The 12,189-nt window shown below is 38.8% G+C and overlaps 1 pseudogene; it reads right to left on the bottom strand.

Annotated features, from left to right (window-relative positions):
- Positions 1–927: 927 nt before the first annotated feature.
- Positions 928–2,708, bottom strand: LOC140508485 (interferon regulatory factor 3-like; annotated as a pseudogene).
- Between the last annotated feature and the right edge of the window lie 9,481 nt (positions 2,709–12,189).

Genomic DNA, 12,189 nt, shown 5'->3' with positions numbered 1-12,189 from the left:
CTCTTATTGTAAGATCTTTGCCTCCTTGGGAGATCTTTCTCTCTCCCTCCTAAGGAAGAATTCCTCCTGCACTTGTAACCAGAACCCTGAATAAAGCTCAACCCTTGTTCGACTCTGATAGGTCTCTTCTCTCATATGAGTATCCGGTTTGGCCAGCCGAAGACCTCCAATAGAGTTAAGGTAAGACTTGGGTAGCCCACAGGCCTCTAGGCCTGGCAATTTACTAATTACCAAATTACCAAAAGAGACCTTCCTCAAGAAGTGTCGTCCCAAAAGGTATCATCCCTTCCCCAACGTTTCCATTTTTAATATGGGAATTTACCATACATTTTAAAATTAATTTTCTCATTTCCTAGTATCTTCATCCACTTAGTTTGTTTGACTTATTCCACTACTCCCTCTCAGATACACACAGAGTAGGTCATACCAGCTCTCACCCTCAACTATTCCACTTCCTTGTTGATTACTTCCCAGATACCTTTATCTCATCATCATCTTTTATCATACTGTCTTCCACTATACCTTATGGATTTTAACCTTGTTCTTTATCCTACTCACTACCTCAATTTCATTAACCTTTTAGTTGTCTTTCAGGCCACCCTCAGTCCTGTATTGGTAATACGATTTTTGCTAAAGTATGGTGAACCACTTCATCTTTCACTACTCTCTATTCTTGATTCCTTTTCCTTCTTGTCTAATCACTTACCACACTTTGTCTAACTCAGGCATAGATTACTCACGCCACCTGACCATAGTTCCATTAATGGATGGCCAAAGAGTGCAATTCATTGTGGTTCAACTCTTCAAGTTCCTGTATTTCACTGAAACCTCCCTTTGCCCAGTGGTTGGCTAGTCCTTGGCACGGAGCTAGAATTGAAATCCAGGCTCTAAGGGCAGAGTCTCCCATGTTCGCTGGCTTTCATAGGAGTCTTCACACCAGTCCACTCTCATCTTGGTACAGAAGAAGGCACTTGTCCAATGTCACTTAAGTAAACAGAAGCAGAGATTAAAGCTAGATTCCCCAACTCTGGGCCTTTAATGGTTAGTGGTAAGAGAGCCATACCCTTGAATGGACATGTCCACTTTCTGAGTCTGTTGGGGCACCTTGACCATGACAAGCTTCTTGTCCAATAGCTGTGACTCAGTGGGCCAAAGTTTCCCTAGGCAGAACCAGAGTGTTCTGGGGTGAGTGACCTTACAGAAAGAAGATCAGGTCATTCACAAACTCTGGAATGTAACAGACTAGCTGGCCATCCCTTTCCTTGGTGACTTCCCTCCCTGTGGCCCCATGGGACCCCTGTTTTCCAGGGTCCAGAGGGGCCTGCGGTGGTCCAGGCACTGTGACCTCAATTTAGTCTGGGGAGTCCACAGGGTCAGCCCAGCTCCCCAGCTGCTAATATAATGTGCTGCCTGTTGGTCAGTGAGCTTACTGTGGGGCTCAGGCAGGGCCATTTAATGTTGCCTCAAGCTCCCTTCAGGCCTTAGCTTCAGGTCCTGGCCCTATCAACCTGAGTCTTTGAGGCAGAAGGACTATGTAGTCCCAGTAGAAGGCTGTCATCTCATACTTGAAGTGGAGGCCACTGGCAAAATGTGGCATTAAGGGGTTATAGGAGAAGTCTGTTTCTGGTGTCTCAGTGAACTAGGATACAGGTAGGCTGAAGACTCCTTGGAATTGCTTATGCTGTTGCTGCTTCAACAGGGTTAGGGCCCCTAGGATCTCCTGGATTGTTTCTTCCTGCAGAGGAGGAGCACAGAGGTGGTACAGATGAGGGCTGGAAGGGGGATGTGAGACCCCCACAAAGACCAGGGTACCCAGGGCCTGGTCATCTGGAGTGAATTCAAGGACTCAAGCATTCTTGACATTTACTACTCACTGACCAATGACATCTATCCCAGATTTAGAGATGTGTCTACTCCTTTACATTTATCTTGTCTAACAAGATAATTATGGGGGCAGCCTGGTACTCCTTGGTCAGCCTTCAGCATTAATTGACTTAGTAACATTTCAGGCCTAAAACCAAAAGTCCATGCAGCCCTGCCACAAACTCCTCCCCCAACTATTTCCCGATGAACTAAGGGTAAAATACCTGTGCATTGTTCAGTGGGTGGTAAATGTCGTTATGACCCAGTAGACAGTCAGTTCAGCCAGTACACAGCTGGTTCAAACTTATATAATCTAAAGGTGCAGCTGGGTACTGTATCGGGAAGGAAGGAAAGGCTGTTGCTAGGGCACCCTGTGTCCTTGGGTTGGGGAGAAACTGCATGACACAGCATTTTGAGGCTAAGGAGAAATGTGATTTTTAAAGAGAAATGTGGTTTTAGAATTGGGGTCTAAGTACGTGTACCAAAGCACCTCATCACTGCCATGGGGAGTGTCTGAATCTAGGTCCTCCACCACCAGCACTGCTGGATAATGAGAGCCCTCACCTGGTCCTCCAGCTTAGCAGTCAGGCCAGCTCGCAGGCCTCCCTTTTCCCCTGGTAAAAACTCATACATCTTGTGCAGATTTTGCTTCTCTAACCTATGGTTGCTGACCATGCATAAGTTCTACGTGTGGTTCAGAGCTACCTGAAAAGTCTGCTTCCTCATGATCAGGTCTGGCACATTGATACCAGGCCAATAGCTGCCTCCTTCCATTCCTGCCAAACCCAAGAGGGCATGGGACAAGTGGCAAAGTCTGGCTTCTCAACATCCAACCCCCACCCCAGGGAAGGTAGGGTCATGCCCCTTCCCTCCCACTCCAAGAGAGGATCAACCCCTCCACCATGGGAGCCTGGACAAGCTTCTCCCACCCCAGGAATTCAGAGTCACACCCCCACACCAAAGGTGTCAGAGTCACCACCCCCACCTGGGGGGAGATCGGGGTACTTCATACTCCCTTGGGCCTTTTTACCAATTAGGTTAGTGGTTTATTTTTTTTTTTTAAGGTGTTATTTTCTTCAGTATTTTTTGGTTCTCCTTTAGCAAGTTGTTGACTCACTTTTCATGATTTTCTTGCATCTTTCTCATTTCTCCTTCCAATTTTTCCTCCACCTCTCCTACTTGATTTTCAAAATCCTTTTTGATCTCTTCCATAACCTGAAACCATTGCATATTTATTTTGGAGGTTTTGTATGCAGAAGCCTTGACTTTTATGTCTTCCTCTGATGGTATGCATTCTTTTTCTTCACCTGAAAGTATGGAAGAAAATTCCTGTTCACCAAGAAAGTAACCTTCTATCACCTCATCCCCTCCCCCCTTTTTATTGGCATTTTCCTAGCCAGTTAATTGATTTTTGAGTCCTTTGTTAAGGAAGGGTATACTCTGGGGACTTGTAAGTTTTTAGTTCGTCCAAGATGGCACAATCAAGAATAGGAGTGAGCTCCTCTCCTGGCCTTTGCTCTGGTCTGGGAGCAACCACAGGCTTTTGTGCCCAGGATCTATAAGTAGAATTCCTTCTCCATAGCCTCTACCAATTCCACTGTGCCAGTCAGAGTTCCTCTTCACTCCAGGGCTGCCACTCAGGGCTGAGATCCCAATCAACTGCTAAATTCCCCAAGGGTCTTTAGGCTGATATGGACACTGTGCTACAGCAACTGCTGCTCCTGGGATCAGAACAAGTTCCCTTCTCATCCAGGTGAAAGCACTTTCTCACTGACTTTTCAAGTTGTCTTTGGCGTTTTGGGCTTCCATAATCTGGGAACTGCAGCTGCTGCCAGGGATTTTTTGCCATAAGATCTGCTCCAGTCCTGTGTCTGTCTCACTTTGTGGCAATGTTGGCCTGCGCTCTGCTCCAAGCCTGATGCAATAGACCTTTCCTGCCATGCCAGCCTTCCAGCCTGCCTTGGGCTGGAAATCTCTTTCACTCTGTCATTTTGTGGCTTCTGCTGCTTTAGCATTTGTTTAGGGTCATATTTTGTAGTTATTTTATGGGCTATGGGGGGAGAGCTAGAGTAGGTACATCTTTCTACTCTGCTATCTTGGCTCTGCCCCCAATATCAATACTTATATTTACATCAGATGGCATAGCATCAGAAGGTAAATGAATTATGGGAGGAAATAAATAGTAAAACAGTATTATTGGGGACAACTTTCACCTCTCATCACTAGATCCAACAAAAAAAAAAATAAGTGCAGGAGATGAAAAGAATTATTTTTTAAAAGTTAGATATGATAGTTCTCAGAAAAAATGAATGGGGATTGAAAATAAAACATGGTTCTTAGGGAAAATTTCATATCTTTATATCTCTGAATACTTCATGAATAAAATAGAAAAAGGAGATCAATTACTTGGACATGCAACTGAAAAATCTAGAAAAAAGAACATATTAAAAACCCACAATTAAATGCCAAATTAGAAATATTGAAAACTAAAGGAAAGTTTAATGAAATTAAAAAAAAAATACTGGAGGTGGAGCGAAGATGGCGGAGTGAGAGCAACAACTCACCTAAGCTCTTGGCCAAACTCCTTCGGATACCTCTGAAAGGAGAATCTGACCAAATTTTGGAGGTGCAGAATCCAGTGGGAGATAGACCGTGATGGATTCAGAGCCCACGTTAGACTGGAAGGTCCAGGGGAAGGATGTGTTCCGTGGGGATGAGCCCTCAGCACACAGGGCAGCACGGCCATCGCAGCACAGCAGAAAGGAACCAAGAAACCTGAGAGCAGCAGGCAGAACTGGCAGAGTGGCACCAAGGGAGGCAGACAAGCCAAACTGAGCTAGTGAGAGCCGCTGAGGGCCAGATATCAGAGGAGCAGCTCCTGACACTTTCAGCCCAAAGAATAAACATCAGTAAGTCACCTACTTGAACTTCGAGGAGCAGGGATGGTGGAGTGATCAGTAAATGCTCTCTCCTACCCCCTTGATGACAGTGAAGGAACCATAAAATATTTATCCAGAAAAATCCTGGATCAGCGGGAACAGCAGAAGGGGCAAATAGTTTCATAACACCTGAGACTAGGAAAATAGCTAAGAGGGATTCCTTCTACTGTGTTGGAGGCAAACCAGAAAGACAGAGGACTCAGGGCAGAGGAAACTCTCACTAGGACCCAGGCAAGCCTCAGCACCAGGAGACGAGCCCCAGGAGGGGTGGGAACATGCATTAGCATCTAGGCGTGCCTCAGCACTGCAGGGGAAACGGGAAGACAATAGGGAAGCTGGGATCACCATCCCCTGAGCTTGCCTTTGCCGCAGTTCAGCTGAGAAGATCTACTGTGACCAGACGACTCCTCCCATACATTTAACAAGCTAACCCCAGGGTTGATCTGGGAAACAAAAAACAAAAACCTACTTTTAGCTTTTTCACATATCAGCTCAACACAAAGTTCTGTAGCTTCTGACTGAAAGAACCAGAAGCCACAACACTCACTCAGCATCGTGAACAAGAAAAAGCAGATGAAGGATGAAAAAATCATAGAAACTTTCCATGGGGATAAGGACCAAAACACAGACACCAAAGAGGTCAGAGCTGAGTCTGTACTTCCATCTGAAACTTCAGAAGGGACTATGAACTTCTTGCAAGCACAAACAGCTCTCCTGGAACAGTTGAAGAAGGAAATGGAAGAAAAACTGGCAAACCATTTTAAAATTATAAAAAAACAATTCACTGATGAGAACATCTCTTTGAAAAAGAAAATTGAACAAATGGAAAAGGAAGTTCAAAAATTAACTGGAGAAAATAACACCCTAAAAGGAATAGTTAGTCAACTGGAAAAGGAAACACAAAACCTTACTGGGAAAATTGGTCGAATGGAAAAGAAAGTACAAAAATTAACTGGAGAAAATACCTCCGTAAAAGGAAAAATTGGACAGATAGAAAAGGAGATGCAAAAGTTAACTGAAGAAAACAATTTGATAAAGATTAGAATTGGGCAAGTAGAAACTAATGACTGAATGAGACAGCAAGAATCAGTCAAAGAAAATCTAAAGAATGAAAAGATAGAAGAAAATGTAAAATATCTAACTGGAAAAACAACTGACATGGAAAATAGATCCAGGAGAGAAAATTTAAGAATTATTGGCCTGCCAGAAATCCATGATGGAGGAAAGAGTCTGGACAATATCTTCCAGGAAATCATCAAGGAAAACTGCCCAGAAATGCTAGATTCATAGGGTAAAATAGTCATTGTAAGAATCCACTGTTCCCCTCCCAAAAGGGATCTCAAACTCAAAACCTCAAGAAATATCCTTGCCAAATTCTAGAGCTATCAAGTGAAGGAGAAAATACTACAAGCAGCCAGAAAGAAACAATTCAAATATCAAGGACATACAGTCAGGATCACACAGGAACTTGCAGCTTCTACATTAAAAGATCAAAGAAATTGGAACCCAATATTCTGTAAGGCAAAGGAGTTGGGACTACAACCAAGGATCAACTACCCAGCAAAATTCAGCATAAAATTTCAGGCAAGGAGAAAGTAACTTCAACGAAGTAAGGGATTTCCAGAGCTTCCCGACCAAAATTCCAGAACTCAATGGACAATTTGGTCTTCAAATTCCGGTCTCAAGAGAATCATAAAAAGGTAAACAGAGGGGAAGAAATAAAAAACAAAAACTTGTTACTCAATTAGGGCAAACTGTTTACCTCCCTATAAGGGAAGATGACACCTGTTAATCTTGATAATTGTGCAGCTATTATGAAATATAAAAGGGATATACACAGAGGGAACAGGTAGAAAGTAAATGATGTCATGTTAAAAATATGATTTAAGTATGAGAAGGGACTGTAATGGGAGATGTGAAAAGGAGGAAGCAGAAAATGGCAAATTACATCACAGGAAGAAGTAAAAAGTTATAGTAGAGGGAAAGAGGGGAGGCAGATGAGCATTGTTTGAGAGGTACTCTCATTCGATTTGTTTAAAGGAGGGAACAATAAACTTAAGCAGAAAATCCTAACTAACTCTATAAGCAGTAGGAGGGGAAGGGGGAAGAAAGGGTAAGGAAGCTAAAAGGGAGGGAAAAAGTAATAAGAGTAAAGGGGAGTAAAAGGGAGGAGGGCTAAAAGAAGGAGGGGAAGGCTGCAGGAGGAAGTGGTGAAAAGTGAATACTATTGAGGAGGGGAAGGGAGACAGGAGAGCTAAAAACATAAATTGTGGGAAAGAGGATGGAGGGAAATACACAGATTGTATTCATAACTGTGAATGTGAATGGAATGAATTCTCTCATAAAACGGAGATGGATAGCAGAATGGATTAAAAGCCATAATCCAACAATATGCTGCTTATAAGAAACACATTTGAAACGGGGGGATACACACAGGATAAAGGTCAAAGGTTGGAGCAGAATATATTGTGCTTCAGCTGATGTAAGAAAGGCAGAAGTAGCCATCCCAATCTCAGACAAAGCAAAAAGTAGAAATATATCTAACCAAAAGGGATAAGGATGGAAACTATATCCTGCTAAAAGGCACCATAGATAATGAAGCAATACCATTACTAAACATGTATGCTCCAAGTGGTATTGCATCCAGATTCTTAGAGGAAAAGTTGGGAGAGTTGAAGGAAGAAATTGACAGCAAAACTATATTAGTGGGGGACCTCAACACCCCCTCTCTGAACTCGATAATTCTAATCTCAATAAACAAGAAAGAGGTTAAGGAGGTAAATAAAACTCTGGATACGGTAGATATGATAGATCTTTGGAGAAAATTGAATGGGAATAGAAAATAATATACCTTTTTCTCAGCGGTACATGGAACATTTACAAAAATTGATCATGTACTAGGACATAAAAATCTCACAGTCCAGTGCAGAAAGGCACAGATAATCAATGCATCCTTCTCAGATCATAATACAATAAAAATTATATGTAATAAAAGGCAATGGAAAGATAAACCAAAAATCAATTAGAAACTAAATAATCTAATTCTAAAGAAGGAGTGGTTAAAAGAAGAAATATAGAAGCAATCAATAACTTCATTCAAGAAAATGACAATAATGAGACAACCTACCAAATCTTATAGTATACTGCAAAAGCAGTACTTAGGGGAAGTTTTATATCTTTGAATGCCTACATAAATAAAATAGAGAAGAGGAGACCAATGACTTGGGCATGTAGCTGAAAAAGCTAGAAAAAGAACAAACTGAAAATCCCCAAGTAAATACCAAATTAGAATTACTGAAAATCAAAGGAGAGATTAATAAAATAGAAATTAAGATAACTATTGAATTAATAAATAAAACCAATAGGTAGTTTTATGAAAAAAAAACTAATAAAATTGATAAACCTTTGATCAATTTGCTTTAAAAAAAAGAAAGAAGAAAATCAAATTTCTAATATTAAAAATGAAAGGGGTGAACTCACCTCCAATGAGGAGGAAATTAAAGCAATAATTAGAAATTACTTTGCCCAATTTATGCCCGCAAATTCGATAATCTAAACGAGATGGATGAATATTTTAAAAAAATACAAATTTCCCAGATTAACAGAAGAGGAAGTTGAATACTTAAACAACCCCATCTCAGAAAAAGAAATTGAAAAAGCCATCAATAAACTCCCTAGGAAAAAATCTCCAGGGCCAGATGGATTTAGGTAAAAATATTGATACCATGAATAAACTGGAGGAGCAAGGAATAGTGTGTTTATCAGATTTATGGAGAAGGGAAGAATTTTTTACTAAAGAAGAGATAGAAAGCATTATGAAATGCAAGATGGATAATTTTGATTACATTAAACTGTAAAGGTTTTGCATAACGAAACCCAATGCAACCAAAATTCAGAGGATCTAGTAAATTTGGAATGAATTTTTATGGCTAAGCTCAGGGATGAAGGCCTCATTTCTAGAATATATAGAGAACTGACTCAAATGCATAACTATACAAGTCATTCCCCAGTTGATAAGTGGTCAAAGGATGTGAACAGGCAATTTTCAGAGGAAGAAATTAAAGATATCTATAATCATATGAAAAATGCTCTAAATCACTATTGATTAGAGAGATGCAAATCAACTCTGAGGTACCACATCACACCTATAAGATTGATGAAAGTGACAGAACAAGAAAATGATAAATGCTTGAGAGTATGTCGGAGAGTTGGAACACTAATTCATTGTTGGTGGAGCTGTGAGCTCATCCAACCATTCCGGAGATGGGTTTGGAACTATGCCCAAAGGACTACAAAAATGTGCATACCCTTTGACCCAGCAATATCGCTACTAGGACTATATGCCCAAGAGATCATAAAAATGGGAAAGGGTCCCAAATGTACAAAAATATTTATAGCAGCACTCTTGGTAGTTGCCAAAAACTGGAAGCCAAGGGCATGCCCATCAATTGGGAAATGGCTGAATAAATTATGGTATATGAATGTAATGGAGTACTATTGTGCCATAAGAAATGATGAACAAGAACACTTCAGAGACGCCTGGAAGGACTTACATGATCTGATGCTGAACGAAAGGAGCAGAACCAGGAGAACTTTCTGCACAGCAACGACCGCAATGTGTGAGAGTTTTTTCTGGTAGACTTGGAACTTCGTAATAACGCAAGAACTTATTTAAAAAAAAAAATCCCACTGGTGGTTTTCTAAGGCAAAATGCCTTCCACACTCAGAGAAAGAAATGTGGAAGTCATTCGCAGAATGCAGCAGATCATGTTTGTGTGCGTGTGTGTGTGTGTGTTTTTGTGTATTATATTTTGAATTGTTATATGATTTCTTCCATTTATTTTACTTCAACTACATAGCATGACTATAGTGAAAACGTACTCAATAGGAAAGTATATGTAGAACCTATACAGAATTGTATGCTGTCATGGGCAGGGAGGAGGGTAGTAGGGGGTAGGTGGTAGGGGGGATAAAATCTTAATTTTATGGTAGTGATTGTAGAACATTAAAAAAATAATAATAAAATTAAATTAAATTTAAAAATCCACCAAAATAATAAAAAAATAAAAAAAAATCTATTGAACTAATAACTGAAACAAAGAGTTGGCTTTATGAAAAGCAACTAAACTTTTTATAAAATTGATATTAATTCGATTTAAAAAAGAAAATCATATTATCAGTATAAAAATGAAAAAGATGACTTCACCATCAAAGAAGAGTAAATTAAAACAATAATTAGCAGCTATTTTGCCCAATCGTATGCCCGTATGCTTGACAATCTTGGTGAAATGGATGAATATTTACAAAAATAATAATTGCTCATATTAACAGAAGAGGAAGTAAACTACTTTAATAATCTCATCTCAGACAAAGAAATTAAATAAGCCATCAATGAACTGCCTAGGAAAAAGTCTCCAGTGCCAGCAGGTTTTACAGAGCAAATTCTATCCAACCATTGAAACAACAGCTAAATCCAATGCTATATAAACTATTTGCTGAAAATTTGTGAAGAAGTTTTACCAAATTATTTTTATAATACAATTATGTTACTGATATCTAAAACATGAAGAGCCAAAAAAGGGAAGAAAATTATAGATAAATTTCCCTAATTTATATAGATGTAAAATTTTAAGTAAAATAATAGTAAAAATATTATAGCAACTTATCATGAGAATAGTACACTATGATCAGATAAGACTTATATGAGGAAGAAAGGGTTTCTTCAATATTAGGAAAACTATCAGCATAATGGATCATACAAACAATAAACCTAACAGAAACCATGTGATTATCTCAGCAGATGAAGAAACAATTTTTGACAAAAAACAACACTCATTCCCATGAAAAACTTTAGGGAACACAGGAACAAGTTAAACCTTCCTTAAAATGATTAACAACATCTATCTAAAACCTTAAGCAAGCATTATATGTCATGGGAATAACTTAGAATCATTTCTAGTAAGATCAGGAATAAAACAAGGATGTCCATTATCACCACTGTTATTCAGTGTGGTACTTGAATTTATGTTAACTTTAGCATTAACAGAAGAAAAAGAAAGAAAAGGTATTAGAATATACAAAGAAGAAACTAAGTTATCACTCTTTGCAGACGATGTGATGTTATACTTAGAGAATCCTAGAGAATTAAGTAAAGACAAAAACTCATTGAAATAATAACTTCAGAAAAGTTGCAGGATATAATAAACCCACTCAAAAAGTTGCAAGACAAAATAAACCCAAAATAAATCATCTACATTTCTATATATTACTAGCAAAGACCAATAACAAGATGTAGAAAGAGAAATGCCATGTAAAGATACTGTAGACATTACAAAACACTTGGAAGTCTACCTGTGAAGACAAGTCCCAGGAACTATATGAACATAATTACAAAACACTTTTCACACAAATCTGGAAAAGCATCCATCGTTTCTAGATAGGTGAAGCTAATGAAATGAAAATGATCATTCTACCTAAATTAATTTACTTATTCATTGCTATACAATCGAAGTACCAAAAATATGTTATAGAGCTTGGGAAAAAATAACAAAAATAATTTGGATGAAGATAAACTTCAGAATATCAAGGGAACTAATGAAAAGAAATGCTTTGGATGGTCGTCTAACCATATCAGATCTCAAATTGTATTATAGAGCAGCAATCATCAAAACTACTTCGTAGAAGCTAAGAAATAGAGTAGATCAGCAAAATAGGTTAGATAACAAGAAAGTAGTCAATGATTATAGCAGTCTTCTCTTTGATAAACTCAAAGACCTCAACTTCTGAGATAAGAATTCAATGTTTCAAAAAAATACTAGGAAAACTGGAAAAAAGTATGCCATAAATTGGACATAATTCAATACCTGACACAATATACCAAAATAAAATACAAATGGGAACACCATTTAAGTACACAGGCTGATACTACAAAAAAAAAGTAGGGCAGCCAGGAACAGTCTGTCTTTCAGATTTATGGAGAATGGAGGGATTTGTGATCAAACAAGAGATCAACATTATGAAATGCAAAAAGGATGATTTTGATTGCATTAAAGTGAAAAGTTTTTTCCACAAACAAAGCCAATGTACCCAAGTTTAAGAGGGAAGTAGAAAACTGTGAAATACATTTTTTAGCCAGTGTCTGATAAGGACCTCATTTCTAAAATACATAAAGAACTGAGTCAATTTTGCAAGAGTACAAGTTAACCCTCAATTGTTAAATGATCAAAGGATAGGAGCACACAGTTTTCAGAGGAAGAAATTAAAGTTATTTATAGCCTTATGAAAAAAATGCTCTAAATCAGTATAGATTAGAGAGATGAAAATCAAAACAACTATGAGGTATCACATCACACCTACCGAACTGGCTAACATGACAAAACAGGAAGAT

This window comes from Notamacropus eugenii, chromosome 5 (assembly GCF_028372415.1).
Source record: "Notamacropus eugenii isolate mMacEug1 chromosome 5, mMacEug1.pri_v2, whole genome shotgun sequence".
In the NCBI taxonomy this organism is placed as follows: Eukaryota; Metazoa; Chordata; class Mammalia; order Diprotodontia; family Macropodidae; genus Notamacropus; species Notamacropus eugenii.
The sequence above is the reverse complement of the archived record's forward strand: the minus strand, read 5'-3'. Positions and strand labels throughout refer to the sequence as shown.